This window comes from Triturus cristatus, chromosome 3_1 (genome assembly GCF_964204655.1).
Source record: "Triturus cristatus chromosome 3_1, aTriCri1.1, whole genome shotgun sequence".
Lineage (NCBI taxonomy): Eukaryota > Metazoa > Chordata > Amphibia > Caudata > Salamandridae > Triturus > Triturus cristatus.
Genome location: NC_140583.1, coordinates 442,052,293 through 442,078,504, shown reverse-complemented (window position 1 = coordinate 442,078,504; position 26,212 = coordinate 442,052,293). Strand labels below are relative to the sequence as shown.

Genomic DNA, 26,212 nt, shown 5'->3' with positions numbered 1-26,212 from the left:
TGGGTTGTATTTTATATGCATGTCCCTTCTTTATTTCTGTTTGGTTATTCCATGAGAAAACTGTCAAAGTCAGGATTTTGTTCATTGATGCTACGGAAGCCTCTGGGTTACAGAGCTCTGCTGAATGTGCATTTGACAAATAAAATTTGTTTACAAAAAAAAAAAACTGTTGAGCTCAAGCTCCAGGATCCTCACAGAAGGAGCCGGAAAAAAACCGGACCTAAAGTGTCACCTGTGGTGCATGATGGGACCAGAGGGGCTCCTGGAGGTCTTAAAGGCATGATGTCCAGGGTCTTGATAGCCTTAAAGGCAAGGTGCCAGTTTTTTACTGTACTGTGATGTTTATTCATCTATGCAGCCTATGGGCCAACTGCCTGCCTTTACCTGTTTTCTGTGTTGAAAATAAAGGTTTTCTTGTATGACACTATTATAGTGTATGTTCTCTATTACAAGGTGTGTGTGGGAGATTATTTTACAAGAAAAACCTATGTAGTTTTGGCATTTTGCCCCAGTGAAACTGTTAGGCTGCATATTTAGGTATTTATATACAAGTATATATGTATGTCGCAGAAAAACCATTCCTTATCCAGTCTGGTGCCTGTAGACTACAGATTCAAAATATGAGGAATATGCAGTTCGATAAGCTTGCCCACCAGAAATAGCGGTACCGAAGATTATTTGCTCATTTTGGCCTGAACTCCACTCCAATAGTGTTTACAAAGGAACTAAGTGAAAGCATTCCATCATGGCCCAGTCTTTAAAGATTTAGCCAAGAAAAAAGTGTGGAAGATACTGTGTAACTTAGTATTTCCTTTCAACATTAAGAAATTGTAGCTAGTCTTACGTGGGATACAACGGAGTTATTTAATATGAAGGTTTGCCACTGTTTTTTTAAGAGCACTCAGACATCAGCATGTTTGAGAAACTACAAGGGTTTAAGGCCTTTTGCACACAGCTTTTTATACCGATGTGCAAATGAAAGCGGCCAATATTTATGACCAGCATTGAGAACCACAGTTTCCAATCACTAAAGCAAAAAAACGATAAAATCCCCTAAGTGACTTCAAGAAGAGAATCCAGACACTCAAATAGCATTTTTAAGAACGGTTTTGTAATATGGCTGAGATGATTATTGCTGGGACCTGAACAATTAGGCCAGCTCAGAAAATGGCACTCGACATCATGTCAAGTTGATTTGATAGACATATTGCTAGGAATTCTAGCTACGTTTTCCTAAGATTTGGAATAAAAACATCTGAGACATGCCCTTTGGATTGGAAGTGACAATCATTTGAGTGGACACTCTGAGCATATAGTACATGTTGTTCACAAGTGGGAGATTGATCGAACAATCCCTTGGTCAATTTTACCAAAGGGAGTTTCATCAGATAGATCTGTGCCTCACTGAGGAAAATCATGGGTGTGTTTTTGAGTTCTGTGAATGGGGAGGAAAGCTCTGTAGATGTGCTTTCACTTGCTTGCTTCAACAGATTATTCTGTTCCTTCCTCCTACACCATTCATCCATGGGACATTTCAGAAGGTGAAAACATCAGGCAGCATCTCACCCCTTAGTAACCAGACCTGGTGTCACAGTGAACTAATTACATCCACTGCAGAGATGTGTGTTAGATCTACCACTCGTTGTCCTAGGTTTGAATCTCAACAGGTCCACTCTTCTTTTTGTATTCCATTAAGGTCAATAAAGTTAGTACAATTTGGGTAAAAAAATAAGCATAGGTTAAGAGGCCCCAAGAAATTCCCTTTGGTGGAATGTGTGCTTCACAAGACACATTCTGTGTGTTGGCTTGTTAAGAACTAGTGTATGTACACCTGGGATTATCACAGATCCTAACTGATTTGTATGAACATTACTTTTCAGCCTTTGATGCATATTTGAAAAGGCTGAGAGGCATGTTTCCTCATGAATTCAGCCTTCCTCATTTAAGCAACATTATCTAAGGTGAGATAGTAATTGGCCAATGTGGAGTCATAGTGCACTTTACTTGGATAATATTGCTATTGTAGATCAGACCCTTAAAATGTGGGTGGAAATTAGCAACATTGTTTTATAAGATAGTTTGCTTTTAATGGGATTATGTAGGTGGAAAGTTACAAGCAGCATAACTGCTTTTTTTTCTTTATTAACCCTTTTGTCATTTTAGTCCCTTTGAAATACATTGCAGTTAATGCATGTTTTCAAAAAGGCCTCAAAAAGAAATATGGAAAGGGAGACAACAGATTTTAGCCACAAAACAAATTCCTTGATAGTAATTGCATAATTTGCGAAGATGTGGTGAGTCTGAAGGTGAATTCCCCGGTGATGAACTCAGATCTGCTGTAATTTATTGAACCATGCTAGAGAGAAAACTGTTTTCTCTCATGAATTGCCCATGCAAATTATAGTAAGCGCTCCAATAGCTAGAATGAGGACTTATTTTCTATCGATAACCAAGTATCCAACAGTGGATTCTCCAGGGTTCTACTGTAGCTTCAGTATAGAGCAACCAATGAACAACTAGAAATCTTTTCATGATAAATGTGTGGCACACCTGTATGCCATGTTGCTGGACTAGGATCTGTAAAACTGAAATTATTTCCAATTAAGGTGGCTCCAGTTAATGAACAAAATTAGGTTATATTTTGCCACAGAAATTATGGTTAAGGCTCATGCATGTCAGAAACAAAGCCTAGCATGCTGAGTGAAACATACTTTCAACAAGAGCAGCAATCCGTCCGTTGGTCCCGCAGTGTTCTACTCTAGCTTCTAATGAATTATATTCTTCTTTCAACACAATAATGACGTGTTCCTGAATTCCTTTTTGCTGGAATATGAGCTGTTGCATTTGAAGACTTTACTATGGAGCAGACTGAATTATGACCTTTGAGGTGTTAATGCAGAAATGAAACTACCTAGATAAAAAAATGTGAGAGAAAGTATGGATTTGTAGTTCATTTGTGGCAAAGCATATCATTAAAGAGTTACAACTTCATGATAGTACTCATTATCAAAGTTCAGCGTCCCTTTTCAACATATGTTTCCTTAGGCTATTCATCCTCTGTCAACTGATAAATCTTTAATTCTAAAAAAGTATTTTTTATCAGACTTGTTAAATTTATGGGAGTAGTTTTTTAAGATCTGCAGGAAGCTATTTGCAGACTGATATCATACCTAAAATAAACCGATGCATGCTCTTATGAGTAGTAAGACCTTGCAAAAGGGGTATTGTTTGCTCCGTTTTCTTTTTTCTTTTTTAATTTTTGCCACTTTCGTTTAGAAAGGACACACAACTTTGGAAATAACAAAAAGAACATGTTTAAAATGCATATATATATTCTATAAATCGTGAATTTAAATATCTCGAAACAGCTACATTAAAAAAACGATTAAAACATTTTAAAATAAGTAACATTGTAAATAAGGTAGAACAATGAGGCTATATTGTAAACACAGTCAAACTGTCATGAACAACACAATTTTAACACACTTTGAATCTTTTAGATATACAAAACAGACAAATGGGAAGGAATGTTTTTGGGGACTCGATTATTTTGAGAATTTGTAGTACATGAGAACCATTTTCATGTAGTATTTATCCTTGCGTATAAGAAAGTGACAGATTTTAAATTTGCTAAACCCAGAGCATATCTCCCAGTGCAGGTTTGCTCTCTAAGCTAGGTGAACACTCTAGTTAAAATAATGAACTCTGATATTAACTGGTAGTTGCTGGGGGATGAGGGTATAGTGATATGTGCGTTGATGCTGTGTGACGTTTGCTTCCAGAACTAATTGAGTCTTCTGGGTAGATATCGAATGATTAAGAGCCAATCAAGTGGCATTTTGGTAGTGCACAGCTGTCTGATTTACATTTATTAGTGTGAGATCCTGCTCATCAGTGGGAACTAACTTGATTCTTGCTTCCTAAAGACACAAACTGTTCTAATCCCTGGTCTTTTGTCATAGTTTTTTTGTTACCTAGAAAGTGCTCTTAATAGTTGCTTTTACACCTAAAAGGAGGATTGGTTATCCGAACTCTCTCGTCAAAGGACCTTTGCTTGATTTTCAGCAAATACTAAATGTTGCTCAGAACAGTCTTCTATTTTAGTCTCGAGTTTTGTGAAATTTAATCTAATTTGGAAACTGTTAATTTCTTTTTTTTTTCCAGCATATACTGCATGTTTCAAATGTTTACAATACTTTTCAACCTGAAAATGTTCATGGTTCTTATGTGTTTGTTTGGAAAAGATGTATGCTTTTAATAAAAAGACAAATCTTTTCATTACCTACAACTAGGCAACAAAGTGGCAAAAGCAGCTATTGGTAGGTAGGTAGTGTTCTGCATATCAATATGCTACAACGGAGAGGAGTCCTTCATCTAAGAGTTCATGCTGATTCAAAAACGGGCTGAGGAATCGTCTTTTTTCCTTTTCAGATGTTTGTAGATAATTTTGGAATTTACTTGGGTGACTCATTATGTTGTCTATAAATGTTAGTCTCTGTGTTCATCTTCCTGTAACTTGCATCTTTAGTCCAGTAGGCTCTGTGCATTTTGCTTTCTTGATGCCTGGCCATGGAACAATTAGTCTATTCCCGGCATTTTTGCATTTTGAAATCAGGTGTCACCTGTTTGGGGGGAAAAGGAAGAACTTTTTTCCTTTTTAATGCATTCCTGCTGCGAATTGATGTTCCAGACCATTACAACCATTTTATTCACATTTACCTCGCAGCCTGAGATGTGGCCAAACCATGATGACAATTTGTTTACTAGGGGCAAGGAAGTGCTTACATCGAAAGTATATACCACTAGGTCATCTGCGTATAGTCCCACCTTTTTCTCCTAACTCCGTGATTTCTAATCTTCACTGCTAAAGGTTCGATGTATAGATTTAATAGAAGGGGAGATAATGGGCACCCCTGCCTGCTTCCCCCAAATATATTGAAGAACCTTGAGAGATTCCCATTTACCAAAACGTTTGCTGTGGGATTTTTGTAAATTAGCTCTATGGCCCTACAGAAATTTTCACCCAGATTAGATAGCCTTCATTTTTTGCAGATAGGGCCAGTTTACGCTATCGAAGGACTTGGTCGCATCCAAGGTGATAACTGCTAGGGGAACTTTGTGGACGGATGCTATATCTATACCTCTGATTAGGTTCTAAGTGAGATCTTTAATCACCGTCCCCGCACAAAATCATTCTGTTCTTCATGTAGGCGATCCCCCACAACCCCATTCAGCCTATCTGCAAGTATCTTTGCGAAGATTTTATAATCGCAATTAAGTAGCGAAATGGGCCTGTAAGAGACGCAGAAACCCTTCTCTATAGTTAAAGTGGGCCTGTTTGCTAGCTCGCTATCTTTATTGTAATCTCTCTTCAACTACCCCTGCAAGATCCATTTCAAGGGCCTGGAGAGAGGCTTGCAGATACCCCTGCTCTGATCCGCTCCCTTGTAACTGTTGTTCCAGCCACTGAATCTCACTTTCAATTCCCGCTACCTCCACTCTGCGTTGCTTACTTTTATAAGTTCAGTCGGACATTATTTTCCCCCTCAGAAAAGTCTTATATGCATCCCAAACCCCCCCTAATGGTGCACTATCTATATTGGCCTCAAAAAACTCCTGAGATTCCAAACTAAGTTTCTCTACAATACCATTGTTCATTAGTATAGTGCGATCTAAAGTCCATTTCCTCTGCACCACGATCTTTGAGGGAGCCAACACTAAAGTAATTGCCGAGTGGTCATACTGGTGCGATCCTACATGGCTAACGTCTTGGACCTGGCCTTTATATTTTGATTGATCGGAAATAGATCTATTCTCGATTAATGACCATATTTTTTATTGTTAAAAGTGAAACTCTTTAATGCACCCTTTATCTCTCTCCAGATGTCACACTATCCTAGTTGCTTGATAGAGGTTTTTTGATCAAGGACCGTGTCTTGTTTACTACAGCTCTACTTTGAGAAGAGCGGTTCAGGTTTCCATCAAGCACAACATTAAAGTCTCCAGCTAGGATAATGGGATTAGGGAAGTTCTGACAGCAAATTGCTGAATGGGACAGAGTCATCTAAATTGGGGCCGTAAGATTGATTATAACATCTCAGCTTAACAATAACCCATCTGCCGGCCATGTCCACTCTACTATCCTCTATTGTGATCTGGCGGTTGTTTTTTACTAATATCGCTATCCCTCCTATGGTTAATTGGCGATCAGAGAATACGGCCTTCTGTAACCACCTTCTGGATTTAGACGTCTCTCTTCTCCTCACTGGTCAAATGGGTCTTTTGAAGAATTATGATCTGGGCAGGGGCATCTCTCTGGTATTGCAAGATCTTTTCTCTTCTATGCCTAACTCTGAGCCCGTTTGCATTCAATGATAGAAATTTGATCTGCACGTTCTGACTGTCACTCATTTTTTACTCCCTAGGATTGTTGCCATAAGGGAACCGGAGTCCTAATTTAGTCGAAGAGGACAATTTAAAAAAAAATGTTTACCCACTGTCCCCCACCCCGTGCACCTAACCATACCTGTTACCCCTTCACCCCCACCCTTGAGAACCCTCATTTTCCTTCTTCATGGCCTGAGCCTAAGGAGGCCTCCCCCAGAGCCGTGAGACAATAAACATACTATCTAACTAAACGTTTGTTCCGCTAAGGCAATCTGTAAGACTTAGTCAATTCACAGATAGGAACGGAATGAAAAAACAGTGCATACAACTCAAAAGAAAAGAGGAAGGAAAAAGTAAGGGAAAGGATGAAAAAGGTGGGGGTTAGCACATGCTTATGTCAACACATTCAACATTCACTAACTTATCCCTGAAATTCTTCATTCGCCTCCACTCGACAAATATTCTGCATCTTGTTATTGTGCATTACCCGCAAACTAGCAGGAAATCTCAGGTTCGCTGTGGCACCCAACTTTTTTAGGGGTTCAATTAATTTACCTAGCTCCCATTGTTTGTCGCAATCTGAGATAGGTCAGACCTTATCTCAAAATGTATGCCGTCTACTGCTAGCGTCTTCTTTTTTTTAGTGCCTTTATAAGAATTTCTTCTTTAATTGTTATAGGTTTGAAAATGAACCAGAATCTTCCTCGGTATCGTTTTATTCGGGGCTGTCCTGAATGGGTCTCTTTGGACCCTCTGTATGTCATTGATAAGATCTTGTTCTGTACAGTCAATATGAGTTCCCAATTTGATCAGTCTCGCCAGGAAAGCCTTCACATCATCCCCTTCCGCCCCCTCTGGAACTTTCAACAAACAGAGATTGTTTTGTCTCTGGTTATTCTCTTAGGACTCCAGTTTTTCTTTAATAACTACTTCATTCCCTCTTAAAAGGAGAATATCCTTTTTATTAGCTTCACATTGAAGCGTTTGATCTCGAACTGAAGTTTCTAGTAGTGATGTCCTAGCTTCGAGGTAGTCTAATTTCCTCTCCAAGCTGTCGCATGCTGACCTGATCTTCCTTTGATTCCAGAAGTTTAGAATATACTTCTAACTTCAGTAGTTTATAGCTGAATTTGAATCTGAGACTGATTGAGCTTGTGAATAGGGTTGCAGTTAGAATTGGGATTGGGAAACAGCTGCTGAACTAGCCTGCCCCCCTGCTCGAGAAGTGAGGGTAGATCGCCGTGCGATGTTAACTTCATCTGTAGGGTTTCTGGCTGTGGGGGTGGAGGATCCATGTCTCTAGATGACAATGAGTCCCTTTGCTTCTCCAACCTCAATATGCTTGAGGCAGCTACTTCTAGGGATTCGGGGACATTGCCAGCACCTGAACCCGATTTTATAGTATATTTTTCTTCTGGCAAATGTGACCCATTCCATGTCCCGAGGAACACTACTTTTGAATACCTCCTCCACGTTACCTGGTCCCTGGGAGCCCACTGTGTAATTTTGGGATATTTCTTCTAAGGCCAAAATATCCCTCTTCTGTATATTAATTAAAGGTGTCTGTTTTTTTACATCGGTATTATTTTTTTTGCTTTTTTTACTTTCCCTACCTTTAAGAGACCCCCCGACAGCGCCACCCCCTCCCCACCCTTTACCGAGGCTCTGACCTGTTTGTTTTGGAGTCCCCGAAGTCTCTGTTGCTTCACAACATCTCTGAGCTGTATTCTTTAAAGTCCCCGAGGTCTCAGTGGTTTCACAGCCGTTCAACTCAGCCAAGGAGCCTCCTGCTCCTGTGCTTCCTCTGCCAGAATTCCCCCGGATGGCGCGTTGGGTGACCGCCATCCGACCACTGCCGAGCTCAGAAGCTGCTCGAGCCCAGCTGGATCCCAGCAGGAGTCCCGGCCAAATTTCTTTATCTTTTCACCAATTTTCCCTTCCCACTCAACACTAGTTTTAAGCGAAGATTTACCTTCCAATACGATTTCGTTGGCATGGGCTTGGAAAGAGCCCAGAGTCACCTGGAAACACTAACAGTACCCTTTGAGGAGGGTGGACTGGGCGCGCCAGACTTTGACCTATACTATTGCTGCGCTCAGGCGCAGTTTAGATTTCACTGAGTGTTTCCAACACAGTGCATGGCGCAAACTACACCTGAAAATGGCCAAGCTGCACTGCACCCGTTACACAGGGTCTTGTATAGAGTGCAGCCTTGGCCGCGCATCGGGATAGACACAGTGGGGTATACGGAGTGGGCGTGGCACGAGGTGCGTCGCAGAGCGTGGCTGGAGGGAATGCGTTGCCCTTCCTATCGGAGGCAGGCCCATGCATGCAGTTGCGAAAACTCCGGCTCAACAAAATGGGTGATGCTTTTCCAGATGGACCTTCATGAAGCTTCATCAGGTGCGCGAAGGAGAGGACCTGTCGGTACTAGAAATAAATGACCTACTAACAACTGCGAGCGGCACTATGCGTGTATTTCCCCGCTTTTTTCAGCTGCACCGCCCAAGTCCCACATGCTCAAGCAGTTTATTTTTTTTAAAAGACCCTTCCCCACGCAAGCTAATCACACGATCATACTCCGACATGTAGTGCACAGCACCCATCTACCCCGAGGGCCCAGAGGGAGTGGGAAGGCTTGCTTGGCGTATAGATCATGCTGGAACAGTGGATCTTCTGCTGGGCACAGGCACAAACCCTGTCCCCAAATTACCGGTTCCGCCTTATATGATTTAAATTTCTACACAGACTGTACAGATCATCTAAATGGTTCCACAGAATCCACCTGGTCGATGAGGTGCACTGCCGGCGTTGCAGATCCTCCGGTGCGTCCGCCTTCCATCTCGCCTGGGAATGTCCTAGTATCCATCAATACTGGGAAACCGTTTTTGAGGTAATTGATGTGATGCTTGACTTGCGAACTGATCGCTCTCCTTTGACTGCGCTACTCAGATATGTGAAATACCTGCCAATGGGCAGCAGGAAATTGGCGGCTTTGCTCCTGCTGCTCGCAAAAAGACGCACTGCGATGTATTGGGGCAGATGCCGGGTCCCACATAGGGAGGAGTGGCTCAAAGATGCAGCTTTATGCCAGGGTCAACTGTCAGCTTATAGGGAACTTATGCCCACCCAAGCCCGACCTAGAGACATATGGGAACCCGTGCAAGCCTACTTACGGTCGCGTGCAGCGGATGAGGACCCCTCACATCCTTATTCCCCTGGTGAAGTAGCATAGTACAGAGCATACAGCTCAGACAAAGCTTCAACCGATCATACACGCTTATCTAGCACAACCTGCGGAGGCCGGACCACCCTCCTTATCCACCTCCCCTTCCCCCTAGTGTCCCATATCCCTCCTTCCCCTGGTAGATATGTAGAATGTTTCTATGGAGCACATTGTAATGTAACACACTACTATTTACCAGCACTGTGAAGTCTTCTAGCTCTGGGAACGGAAAGACAGGCTTTAATACACATTGTTTCTGGTTAAATGTGATCCTGGTCATCCACCTCCATGAACCCGGAGAGATAAAGTGTGCATGTTATGCTTGTTCATTGAGATGTATTCACAAAAAAGCTCAATAAACAGAATTCCCTCCCCAAAAAGGCTTGAAAAGCACTGCTGTTTAAAAAAAGTTTTGTTTCAAAATATATTTTTCTTCAAGAGCTTAACAACCTGGCAAATCTGTAGATTCACATGTGATGACATTTGGAGTACAGGTTGCAGCTTGTTTTACTAACCAATTAATCAGGATCAATCATTAGTGAGTTAAGAAAAAAATACAATAACGTTTCAAGAAATCCAATTCTTCTTGAAGCAGTAGAAATCTTCAACAGTATAAAGACGTTCCTGGAGGTTGCCCTTGTCCTAAGTCCATCAGTGAAGATTTCATTATTGCATACCACTAAAGTGGGAAACAAACTTATAGAAGAAGGGAACAATTCAAGTAAAATAATGTTTATAGAAGGCATGGCTGTAGCTCGACGGGCTCTGCATACTCACGCAATCTAGTCTTGGGCTTGGAGTTGCAAGTTGTTTTTGTGCGAAGAGTATTTTTCGAGTCAATATATACCCCGAAATCACTCCCTTGCTATGTGCATGGGCATCACTGCCCTTGTTTGGGTTTGGATCTGTACCAGTGGGGCTCCGGACTCGGCGTGTTCCGTGTTCATTGCTTCAAGCCTACACGGTCAGATCTTCTATTCTTGTTGTCACGAGAGACTTTGTTACTACCTGCATTTGTTTTTTTCCATCTGCTTCGACATGCTTTGGAAACAGTCAAAGAAGACCGGATGCCCGACTCTCGCGCGCCCATTCCTCTTTGGTGCTTCACTCTATCTTCTTTGTCAACTCTGCAGAATGAAGAGGTGTACGAGGGCATGGCAAGTACCCCTTAGTTGAACTCCATAGGGTCTGTAACTCGTGTCTCTTCCTGAACCACAAGGACACCAAATTCACCTTCTAATTGGTCTTTTGGTGTAAGAACACGCTTTTATACCATAGAGACAGACTCAAGGATCACATCAGGGTGCAGTGGCAGTTGATGGATCACACATAGGACTTCTTCGTGAATTGGACCTGCTTGGTGCTATAGAACTGAAAGACGCTGTGTCTTCAGGCCTCCCTCCGCTTCAATCCATCCTGAGGTTATTGCCTCCGGCACGTCCAAGCCCCAAGAAAAGTGAAGGTGCTATGAGGTCTTCCTGCACATGTTAAAAGGCATGTATAAACTAGCTCCTGACACTTTCAAAGACCCTTTTAAAGCCTGGGTGGTTACAACATGAGTGGCGATAAAGTTCATACCTCCATCACATCAGGGTCATGTTCCTGCAGATGTTCTGGTAGTACATACCGCCTTTAAACGGGCTGCTGCTCATGCTATGGGCGACACTGCCCTGCCAGATAAAGAGAACTAATAATTGATGTTGCAGGCAACAGAGTAGCGGTTGGGATGGCCCTTCACTTTCTATTGCCAATTTAGTGGGTTTCCTCTTGCCACTGTGATAGGACTCTGTGGGAGTAAATGGAGGCCTACTACAGCACCTCTGAGGAAATCATAGTAGAGGGTAAAACTATCTCCAGTGCTACCATACCACGAGTCTTCGACGCCGATATGGTAGTTTGAGTAGTAAACACCTCCATTATTCTCCGACACTCCTGGGTACGTATCTCAGGCTTCAAGACAGAGGTTCAGCAATGTCTCATCATTCAACCTTGCGAAGGAGAGCATCTCTTCAGACCACAAGCAGATAAGATGCGAGCAAAAATGTAAAAAGATACTGCCAAACCATGGGTTCTCTCTTAACACCATCAGCCAGGGGTTCCTTTTGCAAACAGTACAAATTGGAAATCAAATCCATTCTCCCCAGGACAAATAGATCGCAGACCACAGCATTCTTACTAAGGAGATAGGTCCTTTACACGAGGGTCCTATGGGGGCAACAACTCCAACAAGGGCGCAGCGGTAGTGATACTCTCACCAAGGCAGCATCCACCTCTGAACCTTGATTTACCCCACATCCCCTCAGACCACACAACAAGGGTCGTGGGAGGTTACGGGGGTCTCTTCCACGCTGGGAAGAAATCACCTCAGATTCTTAAGGTTCTAGGTATCTTTCAGAATATTGGCTGAAACCTCTTTGAACCGCAACAAACCTCTTGCTCTATGCTCACACCTTAAGCGTGGAACTTCTCTGCCTTCTACAATAGAAGCTACAAGGGGACATTAAAGGCAGTGCCCTTCAAACCCTGGGCAAACATCCACTGACCAAGTGTAGCCTTTCAGGTTCACCACTAACCCAAGAGTGTTCATAAAATGTCTAGTGGTTACAGCCGCCCACCTCAGAAGGGGAGGTATTCATGTCTTGCCCTATTTAGGCGATTGGCTGATCAAGCGTGCAGGCAAGCAACAGTGCCTAGTACGCACTCCAGCTGCTACCGCCTTGCTCCACAGCTTGGGATTTATAATTAATGCCACTAAGTCGGTTCTCCAACCCGTACCAGCTCAACCCTTTATCTGGTTATCCTCTGTGCCATCACCGGCAAAGCATACCCCAACCACCAGAGTTCAGCTGTTCCAGCAGCTACTGCCTCTTTTGTCAGCTCGCAGTCAGAACAGCAATGGGCCTCCCAGGGTTGATGTAATCTTATTGCATCTGAGTAGTTCTCTATGCCAGGTTACAAACGTGCCGGTTGCAGCATTGTCTATCGGCACAAGGATCACAGGCAATGGGTCACTGGTAAATTTAGTGTTGATGAGGGCCAGTACCTATTGCTGTCTGCAATGGTGGAACAGCATATTGCAAGGCAGACCCTGCACAGACTACATCCCTCAAGTGACTATCATCATGAATGCATCCCTCTCTGGCTCGGAGGGCGCATCTACTCAACATGATAGTTCAGGGATTGTGGTCACCCCAACAACAGAGCCTCCACATCAACTATCCGGCACTTACTGTGATTCAGCTAGCTCTTGAAGCTCTTTGAGGACATTCAAGGCAAAGTGATATTAGTGAAAACATCAACATGACTGCCATGTACTCTCTACAGAAACTTGGCGGTATCATTTACCACACCGTTCAGCACCGGCATAGAAAATGTGGCATTGGGTGATTCACCGTCAAAAATAGCTTCTAGTAGAGTACTTGCTAGGAGTGGACAGCGATTGTGCTGACCTGCTCAGCGGGATGCATCAACTAGTCCAGGAGTGGGAACTACACCCTGAGTCATACTACCGTACTTCCAGTGCTGGGGTGTTGACATAGTTCTGCTTGCCACTCCTGAAAACACAAACTGGCACATGCATCAAGCCAAAATCCCCTCGGTAAAATAGCGATTGGGTAAAACAGGCCGTTACCGACCGCAAAACTTCATATCCCAATGCATCAACTAACTAAACATAACTAAAAAATCCAATAATCGCTAAATAACCCACGCGGTAAAATACCGAATCGTAAAATAGCGATTTGATAATAGCGATATATTCAATTGCTCCCCGAATATAGCGAGTTGTAAATAACTAATCGCAATGGAATGCATCAAAAATCGCAAATAACGGAAATCTGCAAAATCGCTATTTAGCATGAGCAGATTAAGGGGAATCTCAAACAGGAGGTAAAGTTGATGAAAGGGAAAAAAAAAAGTAAAATATTTTAAACAGGTGGAAACAATCAGAAACCCTTCTAAAATGGCACAGGAGACCCCGTATTTTCTCAAAAATGGCTGCACTCTACGTGCTTGCAAGGAGGAGGAGAATAAATGCTGCAGCACAGCGCAGGAGGAGGATCCAGGAGAGGGTATTCAGGGTGCGTGCGCATCACATTGCTGGGCCAAAATGACGACGAAACCTATGACAAGTATCGACTGAATCGTGCCATGATTATGCGCCTAATTGCTGACCTGGAACACTACCGCAGCACCAGACCCGTAGGACCAATGCCATTCCTGCGCACATCCAGGTCCTATGCAGCCTGCACCTGCTGGCGTCTGGAAGTTTCCAGGGGGTCGTAGCGGTTGCCGGAGGCATATCACAAAGCGCACTTTCATGCTTCTTCCGTAAATTCATTGATGCCATGCTGACAATGATATATACTCACATCACCTTCCCCACAGCAGTTGAACCGGACCAAACAGGACTTCTACCAGGTGGCACAATTTCCCCACGTCATAGGATGCATTGACTGCACGTATGTCTCCATCTGTCCCCCCTCAGCCAATGAGTACTTATTCCGTAACAGGAAGTCCTATCACTCGATAAACGTGCAGGTTGTGTACAGTGCCAAGCACATAATTACGGACATTGTTGCGCAATTTTCTGGGAGCACACACGACTCATTCAGACACAGTGGCATCCACAGGCGTCTGCTCAATGGGGAATTTGGAGAGGGACACCTACTTGGTACATATATATTCCTATTTGTTACATCTTCATCACATATGTAATTGTATTGTTGCCGCTAACTATTTGCTCAACCCAGCAACACCTCTGAAGCAGCGGTACAACGCGGCACATATCAGTACCAGAAATGTGGTTAAGCGAACATTTGGTATCCTTAAAAGTCGATTCAGGATCTTACATAAGGCGGGAGGTGCATTGCAGTATAACCCTGAAACCTGCTGCAGGGTAATAGCAGTGTGTGCCATGCTGCACAACATTGCGACAAGAAGGGGGATACAAATAGAGCTGTACGGTGATGACAACTTCCGGGATGACCACCCCCGCACAACACAGACAGGCACACGTGCCAAACACAGCTGAAGGTCAAAGGAGGCTGACATACATCACACAACATCACTTCCGAGCCAGGTAAGAATGAGCCATCACAACATATTGTGGAGTGCAAATGTTTACTTCACATAAACACTTGTCAAAGTGAATTTACATGATTAGAAAACATGACAGTGATTCTACACATTGAGGGGAAAAAAAGATCCGTTGGCATCACTGGAGTACAATCGCGATATGCAAGTGGGCCATGGTTACACCACCATGGACAAATAGGCGGGCCTGAATGTCTAGTGCCGCTTCCCACGTACCCCCAGCCTCCTGTTGTGTGTCTCCTCTACATCACCACATGGTGTGTCTGTGGCTGTAGAGCTGCGCGAACTGCGCCTCCTGTAACTGGTCTCCGGCACGGACACGCTACTCACACTAGATGCCGCCTCACTGCCCTCCTCCCCTCCCAAGTTGCTGGCACTAAATGTGCCAGACTGTAGGTATTCAACCTCAGTGGTCACCTGGCCTAAGGCCTTCGCTACATCCCCGCAGTAATGCCCTAGTACTACCTGCAGTGACACGGAGTGGCGTGACAAAACTGCAGTGCTGTTGCAGAGCTTGGTGATGGCCCTGGTAGATGCAGTATAACGGAGCATGTTCTGCCGATGCCTCCTGTGCTCGCTGTGTTGTCCTGCTAGGACGGCACGGGTGAGCTCCTTTAGGGTGTTGTTGATGTCACGATTCCCCTCGGCTACAACTGTGCTCATGTGACGCACAGCGTCTGTCAGTGTGCACATGTGTTTAGCCAGTTTTGAGAGGTTGAGATTCATTGCTCCCATATGTCTCCCCTGCAGGCGCTGAACACTCAGCATCTGGGCCTCTACACCACCATAGACATTTGTAGGCTGTTTGGAGAGCTCAGCAATACTGCGCATGGACCTGCGCCGCTGTCTGACTCGGCCACGTGCTGGTGTTGGAGCTGGCGTGGAGCTTGTGGGTGCTGGTCTCGGCTCTGTATCCATCACCTGCAGAGAGGGGACATGTGCCCTGCGTCTTGGTGGTGTTTTCGGTGGTGGTGGTGAAGTTGGTGGTGGTGCTGGTGTGGATTGACGTTCCTGCGGAGTCTCTCCATCGGTCTGTGCCGGTGTCTCGGAAATGATGAGGCGCTCGCTGTCATCAGAGTCCACCGGAGATGCATCTGTGTGTGAAACAGTGCATTGTTAGTTTATTTTGTAACTATATTTGTTTATCATTCTGCATACTTTTAATACAATAAATGACCTATTTAGCAACACTGTTGGGCCTGTACTGCTGGTCTTGTTTCTTGTGCATTGGTGATCATACATGCACACTTGGCTAACATGACTACAACTCCCATGATGCAATACTAATGTGAGGGTATATGTGTTATGCACTTCTCCCTGCACACTGTGATTAACCTGGGGGGGATGGGCATGGGTATACAATACGCAGCGTATCCGCGCAGGCATGCATCTTACCTTGTTCTATGGTTGCTGCACCAGAGGTGTCCATTTGGGTGACTCCGACGACTGACTCTGGCTCAATGGTCCCCTCAACGAGGTCCTCCAGGGCTGAGTTGGCAGGTACTCTGGATGGCCCCCCTCCTGTGCCAGCTGCTTCCTTCACCCTTTCGGCAATGCGCTCCTTTGCCCTTTTCCTGAGGTCATACCACCTCTTCTTCAGGTCGTCTATGCTGCGACCTCTCCCTAATACGCAGCCATATCTTGCGCTTCTCGGCTTCGGGCACCTTGAGTGACAGCTTTCTAAAAAGCTTATCATGCTTGCTGCTTACCCCCTCGATCAAATGTTCGAGTTCCCTGTCAGAGAACTTTCTCTTCCTTTTCCTGGGCGTGGCTGATGGATTAGATGCATTCTTGTCCATCCTGGATAGCTGTAGTGTGGATGGGTTGTGAGGGTGAAGTCTCTTAGTTCAGCTTCTATGCTCTGCCTCCTCCTCTGAGCTCCTCAGGGCACTGAATGAAGCAGGGGCTGGATGACTTCCTGGTTGTGATGTCATCAGCCTGCTTCCAGTGCGACCCGTTTTTTGCGAATTTGCTATTTCCGAAATCTCAATTACCGAATACGGTAATACCGAATTTGGTATTTGCTATTCTTTATTTTAAGGAATCGCTATCGTGTTTTCGGTTAGTTTTAGCGATTTTTAAGGAATCGCTAATCGTTACCGATTCTGTACATGCATCCCGAAAAACGAATCCTTATTTGCGATTCCTTATTTATCTGTAATAAGGACTCGCTTTTCCGAATTTTGATGCATGTGCACCAAAATGCCAAGGCAATGCACCATGGCTTCAGGCCTACCACCAGTGTAGTCTGACTGTAGCAGTGTAAAAACTGCAATTTGACCTGTCAAAACAACCCCTTTTAAATATAAATAGGTCGTCCCTGTGTAAGCCTTGTTGCCCACAAGGGAAGGTTATGGTATTTAAAAGTAGGACATTTCCTTACAGTGCTAGCACCCAAAAGTGATTTTCCACTTTGGCAAACCAAGCTGCCCTATGTTGAAAATCCTAATACCCTATCTCTAGAATGGGACTCTTTACAAAAAATAAGCATCTATTATTTATTAGTTATTAAAAATCCAATTCAGTGGTGAAGTTGGATTTTTAATAATTATTAAGGAAAAGTAACTTCCCTTCCTGAAGTTTTTGGGGGCTAAACTTGCTCTCTCACTTCTACCAGCAAGTAATTAGCATTTGAATAGGTGTGAAATGTTTTCCAGGAGCAAACGGTAGTCTGACCTGAATGGTCAGAGAGGACTCCTCTGATCTTGACGGTATATGTAGGATGGGGGTTGTGAATATATTTATTGACATTAATGCTAAAATGTGAAATTCCGCTTGACAGTCTGTCTCTCTCTCTCTCTCTATCTATATCTATATCTATATATATCTCAATCAGAAGACGAAATCCCAAGTGCAGTCGCACACACGCAGGGACACAATGACTCAAGATATAGCTGGTGCCAAAAATAATACTTTTATTTGATTTGAAGGGTGCTGCCTCTGACGTGTTTCGGACACAAACAGTGTCCTTGATCACATAACATACGACTTTCAGGAACGGGAATTTAAAGGGAAGGTGATGCTTCCTGTGACGTGGTTGGCGCTAACAACCATAGACAAAATACTATGCGTATATGCGTCTGTTTTCCATACGTGATAGAGAACAGAATCAATAGGTTGTATCTAAAACATTCATAGCTATTGTATATACACATAGCTATTGAACATTACCTCAAATGTCTACAATATATAGCAATGTCTAAACGGTACAAAAATTGTATTTACATTGCCCAGCTCTCATTTCATAATCTAATTACAATACTGTTAAGGCATTTCACGGAGAAGCATATATACTCAAATCATCAAATTCTATTTATCTATAAATAAAGTGCACGGTGCATTATGTAAATAAATATTTACACAGATCATTGTTAACATTACTTTGTTATTGCAATTGTGGATATGAGGTACGTTCAAATACAGGGGTTCTAACCAGGAAAATTACTTTCAAAAGTGCATAATGCATACAATAATTATGGCCTGGCCAATATAAAAACACAACCTGCATGAGCAATGTGCCTAAAATTCACGCTATATATTGCAAAGTCAGCTATCAGAGATGTAAGCCAGTAATGTATCAAATTCGTTATATCAGCTCATCTCCTACAGATATAAAGTGCAAGGTGCAATCTATTGATATTTTCCTTATATATAAATATCAATGCAAAATTACTCCTAAGATGTGCAAATAAGCTAATGACTGGACCTACTGCGTTGTAATAACTATTGACATCATACTCTGAGGTTAAAGTGCTAGTGCCTGAACAGTGCTTAAGCGTATAAAGTGCAAATAGGGAGATTACTGTGCAAAAATTGCAACATAAATACAAAAAATATGTATAAAATGAGATCATATGACAGCTACTCGTAGGAATTTCGGAAATAAACTCCAGTATATCCTAGGAGAAAGCAAATTCCATTCTATATCACAATACCTTATGTAAAGTGTCAGCCTTCCCCTTTGGAAATAAAATTATTTACCACAGACCCCAATGGAATCTAACGATCAGGGAGCCTCCTGATACTGATCTGTATATACATCCCTAATAATATTGAAGGTGGCTAGGCAATTAACATGTATATAGCCTTATCTTCACAGATGTGATGCGGGACTAGTCATGAAGACTATCAGTCGCATCCCTTCTATTACTTTCCTGATATAAAGTCAACTCTTACTTATGCCAACCCTAGCAAACCACTAGAACTTAATTGGTTCACAAAAAAGTGTGCAAATCCCCTCCGATATTCAGGCCTAATGGACACTTGGTGTCCAGCTCTAATATATATCTAGATTCGAGCTGGCCCAACTTCCTCTCCCTGTTGCAGCCCCGTTTGTTCTGTGGCACTGCATCAATAGCATAGTATTGCAAGCAGTTGAGGTTGTTATTATGAATTGCTTTAAAATGCCTGGCGACTGGATAGGCTGGGTCGGAGTTCACTATCGCACGAAGGTGCTGTAAAATGCGAACATACACTTGTAGTTTAGTACTTTCTACGTAGCACAGATTGCAGCTACACCTTAAGACATATACTGCATGGTCAGTTCTACGGGTGTAGTGCTCTCTAAGTGTGATAGGTTTGTCTGAGAAGGGTGTCATATATGTGGTGATATTATTGCCAAATTTGCAAGCTCGGCATGAGCTGCACTTGAAAAACACCTTTCTAGGGGAAAGCCAATTGTCTATTTTAGTTGTTTCAGGGCTATTCTTCACTAGGTCGTTGCGCATAGAATATGCTTTTCGAAAAGTAACAGTAGGATTCTTAGGAGAAACTTTTTCAAAGTGACATCCTTAAGAATAATGGGCCACTGTTTCTTAATAAAGGCTTTGATGTTGTTTGCCTGTTTACTGTAGGTGGTAATCCGTCTCATCTCCATATTTTCACTTGGTGGTCTAGTAACTGAATCTACTGTTTCTATTGTTTCGTGTCTATTTGGATTAAGTAAGACCCCACACTCTTTCTCCTTGGCCTTCCTCATTGCTGTATCTAACTTCTTGGGGTTATACCCTCTGGCTTCAAGTCTCTTTTTGGCTTCTATTTGATGGTATTCTCGGGCTTCTAATGTGCTGCATGCCCTATGGATACAGAGAAACTCTCCATAAAGGATGCTGGAAATCCTATGCTGTGGATGGAAACTACCGGCATGCAATACCGTATTCCCTGATGTAGGCTTCCTAAAAAGACAAGTTTCCACTTTTTCCTGTAACACTTGAACAGTAATATCAAGGAAATTGGCCACTGACGCCTCAATATGGGCAGTAAAATGCAGATTTAAATTATTGGCATTGATTCTTTCAACAAACTTGAGGACCTAATCTTTGGTCCCCCTCCATATAACAAAAATGTCGTTGAGATACCGCCACCATTTCATTATGTGTAAAGACCATTCACAGGCTTGTTATACTGTGAGGACATGCTCCTCCCACCAACCCACATGAAGACATGCGTAGCTGGGGAGAAGCATGCCCCCATAGCCACACCTCGCAAGTGGTGAAAAACCGTACTGTCAAAAATGAATACATTATTATACAGACACCAATTTATAATTTATAAAAGCATTTGGTTATGACAATACATCTCAATCGGTCTTTTGCCTAAAACGTATTCCACTATAATATATAAAGAAAATCGGAATAGAGGGATCAATCTCTTGTTTATTTTAGCACAAGAAACAGTAAATTATCTTGGCAATCTATTTTTTCAAAAACTCAACAATTATTTTTCAGACGCAGATATCTATTGGTGAACATCAGGGTAATTTACACATAATATGTCCAAAACAATCACAAAAATATATTCATTAAGCAACAACCCATATATACAAATTCATACAACATATATACATCTCATATATACAACATATATATCACATATACATTCCCCTAACTAATAAGACACATATGTACACTTCTTATTCACAGTAATACATTCAGAGGTAATCCTCTTGGCGTCAGAGGTATCAATCCTCTATCATGATTTATTGTATGCGCCAGATAACTAATTTTTAATCAACCCAATCTGTGGACTCCTCATAAATCTGTGTGTCGACGCGTTCGCGTTTCAGCCTCCAATTTTTTGGCTTCCTCAGGACGGGGATTACAATCTATCTGTAGATAGTCCAAGGGGGTCCCTCTTTAAAAGCAGCTATAAGTCCATTCTTCCAAATCGATACCTTAAATTGTAGGGCACCTGATGTTCCTCTTGTAACTCTCAGCACCGTCTTCCAATAAGTGAAGTAGCGGTGTCCCATAAATTGCTCCGACGCTTCTTCCTAATGCTCGAATCCGCCTGTTGAGTTTTTGAAAAAATAGATTGCCAAGATAATTTACTGTTTCTTGTGCTAAAATAAACAAGAGATTGATCCCTCTATTCCAATTTTCTTTATATATTATAGATGTTTCTATGCCCAGGTATGGGAGGGTCATTTGGGTATGCCCTTTAGTGTTCTATTGATAAAAAGTATTCCACAGCTCTTAATCCATCTGAATGGGCAATACTCCTATATAGAGCAGTGAAGTCCATAGTAAGGAAAACATACTCATCTGACCATACTTGATTGCTCAGTTGGAATAAAAAGTCAGTAATGTCCTTAATGTATGTTGGTATATTGATCACAAATTCTTGGAGATAAAAATCAACATATTTTTATGTGTTCTCAAAGGTACTGTTGATTGCCGAAACAATGGGTCTGCCCGGAACGGGCAATTCATTCTTATGTACCTTTGGAGCAAAATACATATTAGGTAACACTGGAAAATCATTATTCAAAAACATAAATTCATCTTTGGAGATAAGGCCTTCTCTTCTTCATATACGCAATTCATCCTTATAATTATTTTGTATTCTTTTTACTTGTGCCATGTTGATCTTACAGTAGCAAGCTGCATCGTTGAAATGTGGATATGCCTCTTTTACATATTTGTTCTTGTCCTATAGCACAATGTTGCCTCCTTTGTCTGATTTGTTAATCACAATAGTATTGTTGTTTTTTAATTTGTTCATTAATTCAAAATATTTTTTTGTTTGATATTTAGGGGTAATTCGTTGTTCCTTGCAATTTCTTTAATTCTTCTGTGATGCGATCGTGAAAGAAGTCAATTGCATCCCAGGGCATAGTAGGGACAAAAGTAGAGACTGGTTTAAAAGGACTGTACCCTCGCTTGGCTATGTTGATACCTTCCGCATTGGCAACATCTTGTGTGTTTGTAGTTGCAATAGAGGCTTCACAGAGAGTGTGTAAAGTTGGAACAAGCGGTATGTCTCTGGTTTGTAATCCCTTGGTTTGAGTTGTGTTAATACAACATTCTTGTTTCTCTTTATTGGCCTCTTCCAGATTATTTTTGATGGTAAAATATTTTCTTATAAATTTGTAAATATCAAGGCTTGTATTGCACTAGCCAGAGTTACTCTCTGAGCAAAAAGAGGGGCCTAATGAAAGGAGTTTTTTTCCACCTGATCTAGTTGGGTGTCGGTGAGGTTAATAATGGTATTATCATTGACCACTAGTTTTTCTTCCAGCATTGGTTCTGCTGTCTCCGTCCTCTTGTTCCTATATATAGTTGCGCACTTGAAAGGAAGGGCAATAGGATGCCAGAGCAATTCTTGTGTGTCCACTGTCTGGGTGCTGGAAAACCCTGTTTTTTCTCTCGGACGTCTGTCTTTTGGTTTATTGGGGGTACCGTGGCTGCATCAATCTGAATGTTGGTGTTAGTTGTGGAAGGACATTAGGATTATCAGAGTACACTCCCCACACAGACACCCAGTCTTTAGAGTCTATGTTTAGTGTGGTCGGAGACTTTTCACAATCTTGAAAATACCCAAAGTAGATAGGTTGGACCCCTGGGACCTTTGCACCTTTGGTTAGGCCATGCTCAGGAGTCATTCCCACCCACTAGCATGTGCCAGGCATAAATGTGGCATCTCCAGGCACCCGCTTCAGAATACTCTTGGATCTGTGAAAAGGTCAGAAGAGGGCTCAACTTTGTCTGCAACCTGGGAAGAGTCCTGAAGAACTGGGCCTGCTCTCTCTTGTACCCAGGGCAAAAAGGTGGACTCCAAGGGTCATAAGACTGACCTCCTGCTCAAGCTTCAGGGAGACAACAAGCTTCAGAAGGCCTTTTCCTGCAATGGCTCAGCTGATCAATGGCAACTGGGCCTGGACTAGACCGTCCTGTTGGTCCCTGCCTCCCACACTGTGTGTCTTTAAGTGCCTAACCCAAGATCCTGGGGGATGGGGGCGGCTAGGGGGCTACATTTATTGGTGGATTGTGACGTAAAGGACTAAAGGCAAACAGTAAAATCTTTGACCAGGACAAACCTTGCTTGTGTATCCAACCCAACTCAATGTCAAATTGCATCTAGCCCCTAGTCTATCCCAACCATTGACTGTCATTGGCAGTTTATGGTCCATAGTGCTATTCCTACTTAAAACTTTATATCTCTGGTTCTCCTTATTTGTTTTTTGTCACTTTGTGTATTAAATTGTACTTCTATATTTTTCTAATTCGTTTTTTTGTGTGTTGCATTTTGACTTCCTTCTGTTTTGGTACTACATAAATACTTTACACATTGCTCTAAATTAAGCCTGTCTCCTCAGTGCCATAGTTATTAGGGGGTTGAGCTCCGGTTAATTTGTGATTTTTAAGGGTTCACCCTGAAAAGTTGTGAGTATTTCATCAGGGGGTTAGTCACCCACCCCAATTAATAATATAATCCAATTGCCTATGGACCTTAAGAGGGTTATTCCACCCAAAGTACTACCTGCTGCTCTGGAGTCTTAGCATTGTTCTAACAAGATTCATAGACCCTCCATTTGAGCCTATGCACTCTTGTCCTTTGCAGTTCCTACCTTGAAAGTTGGCCCTCCGAAAAGCTATTACATCTCTTAAACGTATTGGTGAGCCACAGGTTCTCAAGTTCATGCAGATAGGTTTGTCCTAGGACCTACACTAAATTATTTCCTAAACTAGTCTGCCCTTTCCATCACAACCAAACAATCGAGCTCACCAGTCTGTTTTCTTCAACTGGACTCCGTAGGTGAAAGAGCCCTCACATTATATGTTAAAAGAGCTCTAATGTACTACATTAACAGGACTAAACTTTTTTGTAAAAATCGACAACTGTCGCTTTTGCGAAATTTCATAAAGCCGGCATAGCTAGGTTGATTGACAAATGCATCTAAACTTCCTACCTAAAAGCCAAAATAATTTTTCTTGCTACCACAGGAGTTTGCTCTACGTGGAAGAAGGGGGTACCATGCCTTTTTTAGGGAATATTCCCAAAGCTGACATCTGCAAAGCAGCTACATGGTGAATTTCACATACCTATGCAAAGCATTACAGTGTGGCTATTTTAAATCATCTACTGGCTAAACATGACCAAACAGTTTTAATATCATTACTTCAGACTTCTGCATCATCCGCTTTCTAGCCACCGCTTTTGGAAGCACTGCTTTTCATTCTGTTGAACGTGTATCCACAGCCACGCATGCTAAAAATGGAAAATGTTATTAATCCTGTAAACATCTGTTTGTAGTATGTAGTGCTGTAGATGCCCATGTGCCCACCCACCTCCCCAGGAGTCTGTGTCTTGCTGCAGATCTCTTTGTTAATATCTGTTACTTAAACACACCGTTTGAATGGCCACCATATTCTCGCCACTCACCAGTCCATATTTACACTCACCCTCTGTGTGAAAAGCAATCTTATGAGTCTGTTTCCTTGTGCATTACTAAGGGAGGAGTCACAGAGTATCTCGTGACTTGAAAAAGGCTTCTTCAAACAAAAACAACATTGTAAGGTCCAAGCCCAACACTATGCGTCAGGGGTATGTACAGCATGTGAATCTTCAGTACTCCACCTTATGATCTTTACACTCACCCTCTGTGTGAAAAGCATTCTTATGAGTCTGTTTCCTTGTGCATTACTAAGGGAGGAGTCACAGAGTATCTCGTGACTTGAAAAAGGCTTCTTCAAACAAAAACAACATTGTAAGGTCCAAGCCCAACACTATGCGTCAGGGGTATGTACAGCATGTGAATCTTCAGTACCCCACCTTATGAACATATGCTTAAAAGTTAAGTAACATGTATCTTTTCAACTAGTGAACCGTAATGATGTTTTTGATGTGGATTGTTGCCACATGTTTCAAATGTTAAATTCCGTCCTACACCAAATTAAATATTGCATTTGTGGCCATTTGGGGAATCTTCACAGGGCATGCCTCTGATGAATAAGAAAATAAGTCGTTCCTTTAGCAGTTGAAGGTGAATTGCAAAAGACCTTGAATGTTTGTTCTGATGATGGATAATTCAAGTGGGGTATTTAGGGAATTGGCGGATGTAATAATTGATGGAGAGCAAGTTAGTTTGCTAATTGTTTCTGGAGCAAGGGTCACCATAATTTCAGTATGAGTCATTCTGTTGACTGATTAGTAAAATAACCGGACATCACATCTGTAGCGTACGGTGGGCTAAAAATAGACCAATAAGATGTTTTGAAGCCATAGTTGAATTAAAGGAATGACTGTTTTGGGATGGGATATTTTATGTTGTTTTTCATCAATGATTGCTAGGAATGGTTCTAATGGCAGGGTGGAAAGAACAAGTGTTATCCGTTACTGAATTGTGTGATAGTGGTAAGGCCTGGTGTTATGATGAACGGAGCTAATGAGAACGGTATGGGCAGCATTGCAGAGGCTCATAAAGAAATATTTGCAGCTTAAGGACATAATTAAGAAACAAAGGGGAATGAAGAATTGGGGGAAATTAAATATTTTGAGTATGACATCCGTTTGAAAGATGGTGTTACACTTGTCAAACATAAAATGAGTGGAATTCCTATGAGTGGATTTTGCAGGAGCTTTTTAATCACGTTTTTGGTGGGTGTAATAGAACCTATAGACCCGTTGAACAAACACATTTAGTTTATACCACCCACAAAATTAACTTCTAGAAATAACTTGTTGGGACCTGTATAAGACTTTCAGTGGCAAGTGGTATGTCTGTAGTTGAGTCGGTGACAATTGTTGTGGGCTTATAGGTGCATTCCCCTTGCTACCACCATAGTCACTCTCTTTGAAGCACCCAAAGGATGGAATTGAGGGAGTTGCCTGGTACCAGGCTGGTTGCATAAACCTGGTCAAAAAGGTGAGTGTGGTCTGGTGTATGTATGCAGGGAAAAGAATATGAGCAAGACATTCAGGAGAAGAGTAAAACTAGATACAGTACCATTCATCATGTGAAACAAAATGAGTTAAAAGCGAGGGAGAGAACTAGTTAAAATTCCTACTCGTGTTAGGAAGGGAGACCTGAAGGACGAACTGTAAGAAGGCTCACTAAAGTATTGATGTCAGCTATTTGTCCTCAGTCAAGGAAGTCATTGAGTGTGGAGAGAGTTGCTAGGCGTTGCAAACCGGTACTAGGAGATGCTAAGAAGCTGAAGTCATTGGTTCTGTTGCTAGTGGTGTAAAAAAAAGTTCAATTTGGAAACCGAAGAGTAGTGTGAA

The 26,212-nt window shown here is 42.3% G+C and overlaps 1 protein-coding gene across 2 annotated transcripts in view; it reads left to right on the top strand.

The window, feature by feature from the left end:
- SLC30A4 (solute carrier family 30 member 4) overlaps positions 1 to 26,212 on the top strand; it is a 288,377-nt gene that overhangs the window by 191,279 nt on the left and 70,886 nt on the right. The window lies entirely within an intron of this gene.